The sequence below is a fragment of the Cricetulus griseus genome, chromosome 7 (genome assembly GCF_003668045.3).
Source record: "Cricetulus griseus strain 17A/GY chromosome 7, alternate assembly CriGri-PICRH-1.0, whole genome shotgun sequence".
Taxonomy (NCBI): domain Eukaryota; kingdom Metazoa; phylum Chordata; class Mammalia; order Rodentia; family Cricetidae; genus Cricetulus; species Cricetulus griseus.
In genome coordinates, this window is record NC_048600.1 from 74,687,700 (window position 1) to 74,696,360 (window position 8,661).

Sequence of the window (8,661 nt, forward strand, 5' to 3'; positions counted from 1 at the left end):
GGACAACACTAAGTGCAGCCAGTACACACCTATTAGCCCAACACTCTGAAAATTGAAGCAGGGGGATCATGGATTTCAGAGAAAGTAATAAATGTGGATAGAAAATCACTATTTTTGAATATTAGTATCTTAGTTTTTAATATAATTTAATTTTTTAAAAAATTTATTATGTATATACTGTTCTCTCTGCGTGTCAGCAAAGGGCCCCAGATCACATTATAGATGGTTGTGAGCCACCATGTGGTTGCTGGGAATTGAACTCAGGACCTCTGAAAGAGCAAGTTAAGTGCTCTTAATATCTCAGACATCTCTCCAGCCCCCTAATTTAATTTTTTTTAAAGATTTACTAATTCATTCCTGCTAGGAATTGAACCAAGAACTTGATAGGTGCTACTAGGCAAGCGTGCTGTCATTGAGCTACATCTCTAAAACATGATCTGCCAGTTCAATTTTGCAACTACTTCCAGATCCTGCAGGGTTCCCATTTGGGGGCCCTTGATGAACGTGGTCTGACTTAGGATTCCATGGACTGTTGTGAAGACGATCAAAATCGGTAGGAAATCCACTGCACTGCAAGCAACTAGAAATATGAGGACCCCAATCTGTGGCTGCTGGAACATTCATTGCTGCAGTTCTCCCTGTCCCCTCAGTGTGGCAGCAGAGCCCAAGTGATGGTGTTTCCTGGTCATGGATTTGGATGAGGGGCTAAGTACCCAGAGGTCATATAACCTGCTTCAGTTCTATCATTGCTTCTGTTCTACATAGGTGGGGCCCTTGTGGCTAGTACTTGTTGGGCTTTTGTTGTTGTTTTGTTTTTGTATTTTCGAGACAGGGTTTCTTTGTAGCCTGTCCTGGAACTCACTCGGTAGACCAGGCTGGCCTCGAACTCAGAGATCTACCTGTCTCTGCTTCTCAAGTGCTGGGATTAAAGGCATGCGCCACCACTAGCTATGGCTAGTACTTGTATTGGGAGACAAGCGGATGCTATCAAGTGTTCCATGAACTATGAGCAGAGTATCAAAACTGCCTCCACCATGGATCTCACCCTACCTTGGGGAAGCTGTGTACCTACCATGTCTCCTGCTTCAGGAAGTAGCTTGAGCTACTTCTCTGGTAGAACTCAGGCTCCTTGGTTCCTGGGGGAGGGAGGGCGCCTCTTAGTACTGGCTTCCTCAGAGGACACTGTGCGGCTCCCACGTTTCCCCTTCCAGGCTGGAAGCCCATTTCTCCCACCCTTTTCTCCTTTTCACTGTGAATGAAGCTCCCTACTTAATTTGTTGTCCCATTCAATTCTCACCACAGCTGTTTTTCTTTTCTTTTTTTTTTTTTTTTTTTTTTTTTTTGGTTTTTGAGACAGGGTTTCTGTGTGTAGCTTTGTAGACCATGCTGGCCTCAAACTCACAGAGATCCGTTTGCCTCTGCCTACTGAATGCTGGGAATCAAGGTGTGTGCCATCACTACCCACCTCACCACAACTTGTAACACCATACTTAGAGTCAAATCCTAATTCTACAGCTGTGTGGTGAGCAAGTGGCAACCTCTGTGGCTTCAATTTCTTCCTCTGTAAAATGAGTGTAGCCTTAGGCAAGGTGGTAGTGGCACACACACCTTTAATCCCAGCATTTACACACAGAAACCCTGTCTCAGGAAACAACAAAATAAAACAAAAATGTGTATAGCCTTAAAGGAATAGTTGCTTGCACAGAGTAAGGGTGAAGTGTTAATGGGGAAACACTAACCCCATTCTGCAATAAGAAAATGGAGGTCTGAAGAGGGGAGATGACAGAGGCAGTTCATGATGAGAACATGGGTCACAGTGTACAGCCCCACCTCCCAGCAGCCCTGTGGTAATATCCACTACTCAGTCCCTGCAGTCTCAAAGCTGCCCTCCCTGGAGATGCACCCAGTGGTCTGAGTCCTTAGGCCTTGCTCACAGCGCAAGCCAAATAAAGCCCAATCCAGGGCCAAGGAGATGGCTCAGAAGCTAAGGGTGCTTGCTGTCAAGCCTGATGATCTCAGTTTCACCCCCAGAACCCAAGTGAAAGGACAGAACTGACTCCACGAAGTTTTCTTCACATACCCGACTCCAGCATCGTAAATATATGCATACATACACGTGTGCATACGGGTTTGTGTGATAGTAATAATAAGAGAGATGTTTTTACAAAGAAGAGCTCAGGTCAATATCCAGTCTGAGGCCTATGTCCAGCTGATTCCTATCTTAGGAGAAGGGTGACTGTATCATCTACCTTCGACCTTTTCTTTGTTGGGGTTACTCAGGATCTGTTTCAGTCTGGCCTAGACCTCACCATCCTCCTTGGCAAATTCCTTCTGAGAGCCTGTTTCTGCGAGCCAGGGCTCAAGACACCCCCTAGAAGAAGCTGCCAGTGTGCTTTAGCCAGCCCCTGGAAGCTTGAGCCAAATAAGTGTTAGGCCTTTTCTCTGCTCCTTGGGACCTCCTTGCTGTCCTTATGTAGGCCAAGGTGACCTTGGACCAAGTCACTTCTCTATCCTAGCTCCCCTGCCCTCTCTTTGGTGGGGGGTTTCAAGCAGGGTTTCTCTGTATATCCCTCGTTGTCCTGGAACTTGTTCTATAGACCAGGCTGACCTTGAACTCAGAGATTCGCCTGCCTCTGAGCCTCCCTAGTGCTGGGATTAAAGTTGTGCACCACCACTGCCCAGCTCCATTTTTATTCTTTCTAAAGTGGAGGGGCTTCTGTACCTAAAAGGACTAAAATTGAAGCACATTCATTTCCTAAGGTGTCCGTCCCCGAGGACTCCATGAGAGTGTGCTGCCAGTTTAGCTGAGGGACATCCCTAGTCACCACACCCTGTCAGCCTTCATTTCTGTGAGATCAATTCCTAAACAGTAGATAGTGATTGCATGTTACCCTTTTGTGTGATTGTGGTCCCAGAGATGAAACACAGCACTTCATGCATTGTAAACAAGTATTCTGACCTTAAACTTGCTTTGTAGCCAAGTATGGCTTTGAATTTTTAAAGCTGCAGAGAGCTAAGATCACAAGCTTTAATACCACACCCAGTTTATTTAGTGCTCAGGATTGAATCCAGGGCCTCCTGCATACTAGGAAAGCATTCTACCAATTGAGCTGTGTAGCCAGCCCTTCTCCTTTTTTCATGTGACAGAGTTTCACTTTGTAGTCCAAACTGACCTGGAATTCCTTATGTAGCCCAGTCTGGCCTTGAACATGCAATAATCCTTTTGTCTCAGCTTCCAGGAACTCCCAAACTACCTCACCTGGTTTCATGTTTTGTTATTTGATTTAGTTTAGCTGCTATTAAAGAGGGCAGGAGAGATGACTCATGGAATAAGAATACTAGAATACTTTATGCCTGGCATGGGGATTCACACCTTTTATTCATAGAACTCAGGAGGCAAAAGCTGACAGAATTTTGTTAGTTTGAGGCCAGCCAAAGCTACATAATGAAACCCATCTCAAAAAATAAAATGAAAAGAAATATAACCAAGCATTGTTGCTCACATCTGTAATCCCAGCATTTAGGAGGAGGCAGAGGCAAGAGAATTGCTACAAGGTCTAAGGCTGTTAGGGCTATTTGGCAAGGACCTATCTCAAAAAGAAAAACAGGCTGACCCAGGCAGATAAATCCACCTGCCCCAGGGCTGGAGAGATGGTTCAACAGTTAAGAGCACTGGTTGCTCTTCCAGAGGACCGGTGTTTAATTCCCAGCACCTACATTGGGAATCTAGTAACTGTCTTGCAATTCTAGCTCCAGGAATTCTGAAGCCTTTGGCCTCTGCCAATACCTGCCACACACACACACACACACACACACACACACACACACACACACACACACACACCACACCACATACACACACACACACACAATTTTAAAGGTAAAATAGATCTTTAAAAATCTATTAAAAGCTGGGCAATGGTGGCACATGCCTTTAATCCCAGTACTTGGGAGGCAGAGGCATCTCTGTGAGTTCGAGACCAGCATGGTCTACAAGAGCTAGTTCCAGGATGGCCTCCAAAGCTGCAGAGAAACCCTGTCTCTAACCCGACCCCCCCCCAAAAAAAATCTATTAAAAATATGTTGGAGGTTGTGCTGACTAGTTTTGTGTCAACTTGACACAAGCTAAAGTTATCTGAAAGGAGGGAACCTCAATTGAGAAAATGCCTCCATAAGATCCAGCTGTGGGAGCCGGGCGTTGGTGGCAAACACCTTTAATCCCAGTACTCAGGAGGCAGAGGCAGGTGGATCTCTGTGAGTTCGAGGCCAGCTTGGTCTCCAGATCGAGTGCCAGGATAGGCTCCAAAGCTACACAGAGTAAACCCTGTCTCAACCCCCCCAAAAAAAATCCAGCTGTGGGGCATTTTCTTAATTAGAGATTGATGGGGGAGGATCCAGTCCATTGTGAATGGTGCCGTACCTGGACTTGATGTCCTAGATTCTATAAGAAAGCAGGCTGAGCAAGCCATAGGGGAGCAAGTCAGTAAGCAGCACTCCTCCATGGCTTCAGCATCAGCTCCTGCCTCCAGGTTCCTGCCCTGCTTGAGTTCCTGCCCTCACAGCTTTTGACGATGAACTGTGATACAGAACTGTGAGTGAAATAAACCCCTTCCTCCCCAAGTTGTTTTTGGTCATGGTGTTTCATCAAAGAAATAGCGATCCTAAGATAGGAATGTAGCCCAGTTGGTAGAGTGCTTGCTTACCTAGCATGCACTGAGTTCTGCATTTGATCCCTCACGTTGAATAAAATGGGGCTTGGTGGTGTACACTTACAATCCTAGCCATAGGGAGGTAGTAGGAAGCAGATCAAGAGGACAAGTCCAGTCAGGTAGGTTTTATATATAGAGAAGCCTGTGCAAAAGGACTATTCTTGGTATCACACAAAGAAACACATAAGTAGGCCAGCAAGACACATTCTTTCTGTAAAATGGGTGCACTGTGCTGGTCTCTGGCTTTTATCCCTAAAGCAAGAGGCAATGTGGCACTTCCTAACAGTCTACTCTTGACTAATTTGGAAAGCTGTGTGAGGGAAACCAGGAAGGGGTCATCCTCTCAGGGCTACCTGTCTGCAGGAATGCAGCACACCCTTTGTATAAACAAAGTGTTTGTGTTCTTGATTGTTGTTGTTGTTTTTCCTTCATAACTTTTTTGCAAGACAGGGTTTCTCTGAGCATAGGTATTTTGTCTTTGTTTGTCTATGTACCACATTGTGCCCATGGAGGCCAAAAGAGGGTGTCAGCTCACTTAGAACTAGAGTTACATCTGGTTGTGAGCCACCATGTGAGTGCTGGGAATACCCAGGAAATGGAAACTTTTCATCTCCTCCATCTGGTAACATTTTTGTTTACACATGGGCTGGAGAGGTGGTCCAGTGGTTAAGAGCACTGGCTGCTCTTTCAGAGGACCTGAGTTCTGTTCCCAGCAACCACTTCAGATGGCAGACAACCAACTGTTACTCTAGTTCCAAAGGATCCCAGGCTGTCTTCAGGTCTTAATGGGAACCCACATGCATATGGCAGGCACATGCACATTCATGCACTCACGCATACACACACACACACACACACACACACACACACACTAAATCTTAATCTAGGCAGTGGTAGCACACACCTTTATCCCAGCACTCAGGAGGCTCTGTCTCAAAGAAACAAAAAAATTAATTATTTTTGTTTGTTTTTTTCTTCCCCTATCTCCAAACATGGTTTCTCTGTAGCTTTGGAGTCTGTCCTGGAACTTGCTCAGTAGACCAGGCTGGCCTCAAACTCACAGAAATCCACCTGCCTCTGCCTCCAGAGTGCTGGGATTAAAGGCATTCACAAATACCTCTGTCTGGCTAATTAATCAATTTAATAAATAGATAAATTAAAAAAAAACTAAATTACAGCTGGGCGGTGGTGACTCATGCCTTTAGTCCCAGCACTCGGGAGGCAGAGGCAGGTGGATCTCTATGAGTTCAAGACTAGCCTGGTCTACAAGAGCTAGTTCCAGGACAGCTTCCAACGCCACAGTGAAACCCTGTCTCAAAAAAACAAAACAAACAAAACAAAACAAACAAACACAAAACAAACAAACAAATCAAGCAAACCTGAATTCCTTTGTGTAAAAGCTTTTTAAAAGTGGGGGAGATTTATGGTATATGGTCCTTGATAGACTAGTCAACTTTAAAATACTTTTTCTATTTTTATTCATTAGTCTTTTGTTTGTCAAGGGGGTCAGATGAGACTGTTGGATCCCCTGAAATTGTAGTAACAGGTGGCTGTGAATTGCCCAACCTGAGAGCTAAAACTGAAGCTGCTCCTAACAGCTGAGATCTCTCCAGCCACATTTGTTAGGAAAGAAAAAAATTTCTCACACCTGGGTTACCTGAGCTGCTGTCTCATTTAAAAAAGAAGAAAAAGAAAAGAAAAGAAAACAGGAAGCTAGGTAGTGACAGTTCAAGCCCAGCACTGGGGAGGCAGAGGCAGGCGGATCTCTGTGAGTTTGAGACCAGCCTGGTCTATAGAGGGAGTTCCAGGACAGCCAAGGATACACAGAGAAACCCTGTCTCAGAAAAGGAAGGAAGGGAGAGAGGGATGGAGGGAGGGAGGGGGAGGGAGGGAGGGAGGGAGGAAGAAAAAAAAGAAAAATGGAATGGTAAATGGCTCTGTGGATGAACATGCTGAGTTTGAGCCCTAGGTCACAGTGGAAGGAGAGGACTCCCTTAAATTGTCTGTCTGTCCTCTGACTACACAATATGCTGTGGAGTGTAGCCACCCTGGCACTTGTGAGCTTGCACATAAACATATCACACACACACACACACACACACACACACACACACACAACTAATAAATACATTTTAAGTTTTTTTTTTTTTTTTTTTTTTTTTAGAAGATGTTTAAGCTGGGCCTGGTGGAATTGTAGCAGCAGCGTGTGAGGAGGCTGAGGAAGGTCCATCAATTAAGGACGATATGGGATATATAACGGGGCCAGTCTCAAAAACAAAACCATAGTCCAGGTATGGTGTCAGCTGTGGTGGCATACATCTTTAATCCCAGCTGTACAAAGGCCACTCTGAGTTTAAGGCCAGGCTGGTCTATGCAGTAAGTTCCAGGTCAGTCAGGGCTACCCAGTGAGATCCTATCACACAAAAAAAAAACCTAATAAATAGATAAATAGAACATTTATTGTTGTTTATTTGCGTTAAACAACAGAAGTTACTAGTTATTGTTGTCATCCTGTGTATGTGTGAGACTGCATGCCAAATCCCAGGGAGCCTGCTAAACTTTTACCTCAGCATTGAGGCTACAGAGAGATTGATGCTGCTGGTGAGCACACTTGATCAGCCGCAAGCTGGAACCTAACCTGGGGCAGGTCAAGGACTACTGCCTAGGACTATGAGCGGCTTCTAATGATGGCTGGTGACCAGTGGAGTCTGGTCTTGGTCTGTGCTGGTTGTTGTAGTTTCAACCTCTGTGGATCTGAGGTGATACCGCGGTAAAAAAACAAAAACAGTGTGATATCTGTGCCTCTCAGGGAGCTCTTAAAACTATTAAGCCTGTTGAGACTAGGAGGCGCCCTTTGCTGTCAAGCCAACCACTTCATCAACAGCACCAGAAAGATCAGTAAGTAATGAGCTTCAGCTTCCAGTGAGGGCTGAGCAAAGCTGGCCTTGGGCAGTTTGCGGGTTGCCAAGTCCCTGTTGCGGCTGAGCAGCTACCTCAGGGTTAGAGGTCAACTCCTCTTCACACAGCTGGTAGGAGGGGGATGTGGTGGTGGTGGGGGAGTGGCGGCCGCAGGATCTCGCCCAGCTTTGAGCCCCTCAGCTTGCAGGAAAAGGTTCAGCATAGAGGCCATTGTTCAGATGAGAAAAGTCTTGGGAGGTGGGTGGGACAGGAAGAAAGTGGGGGCGGGCGCAGCTTTGTTCTCGGTGTTCCCTGTCGGGATAGGAGAGGGACCTCGGGGAAAGCCAGTATTAACCCCATATGCCACCTTCTGCAGTTCCTTTTCTTTGCCTTCCGTCCCTCTCAAGGATCTTCTGAGCCTGTGCTAACCGAACCCTTTGTGTTGGGTCCTGAAGAATGCATAAGAGTTCCCCAAGGGATGAGCGAATTATTATTATTATTATTATTATTATTATTATTATTATTGAGACGTAGTTTTCCTGTGTAGCTCTGGCTGACCTGTAACTCAGAGAGATCTGCCTGTCTTGCCTGCCTCCCAAGTGCTGTAATTAAAGCAGCACACACGGTTCCTAGAGAGGAGTTCTTTACTAATCCATATTTGAGACAAAAAGCTAGGCGTGGGAGACACTCTGGAGGAAGACACAAAGTTGTGATCCGTGAAAACTGGACACACAGACTCGGTAATCTCTGGACATTGGCAAAGATAGTGGATGTGGGGCCCGGAAGGGATAGGGAATTGTCTCTGGCATTATGAGAATGTGCACGTAGCTCAGTCGTGAGTGGAAAACAGCCTTCTCCAAACCACAGCCCTGCTTTCCACGCTGGAGACCCACCCCCGGACTACAAGTCCCAGCAGGCCCTGCACAAATGCGCATGCGTCATTCCCCCCCCCCCCCGGCGAGCCCGGCGAGCCCGGGGCCCGGTCCTTGCCCATTGTCTGGCGAGCAAGGGGCGGCGCGGTACGGCGGGCACGCTCACGTCTTGGGTCGGGCGG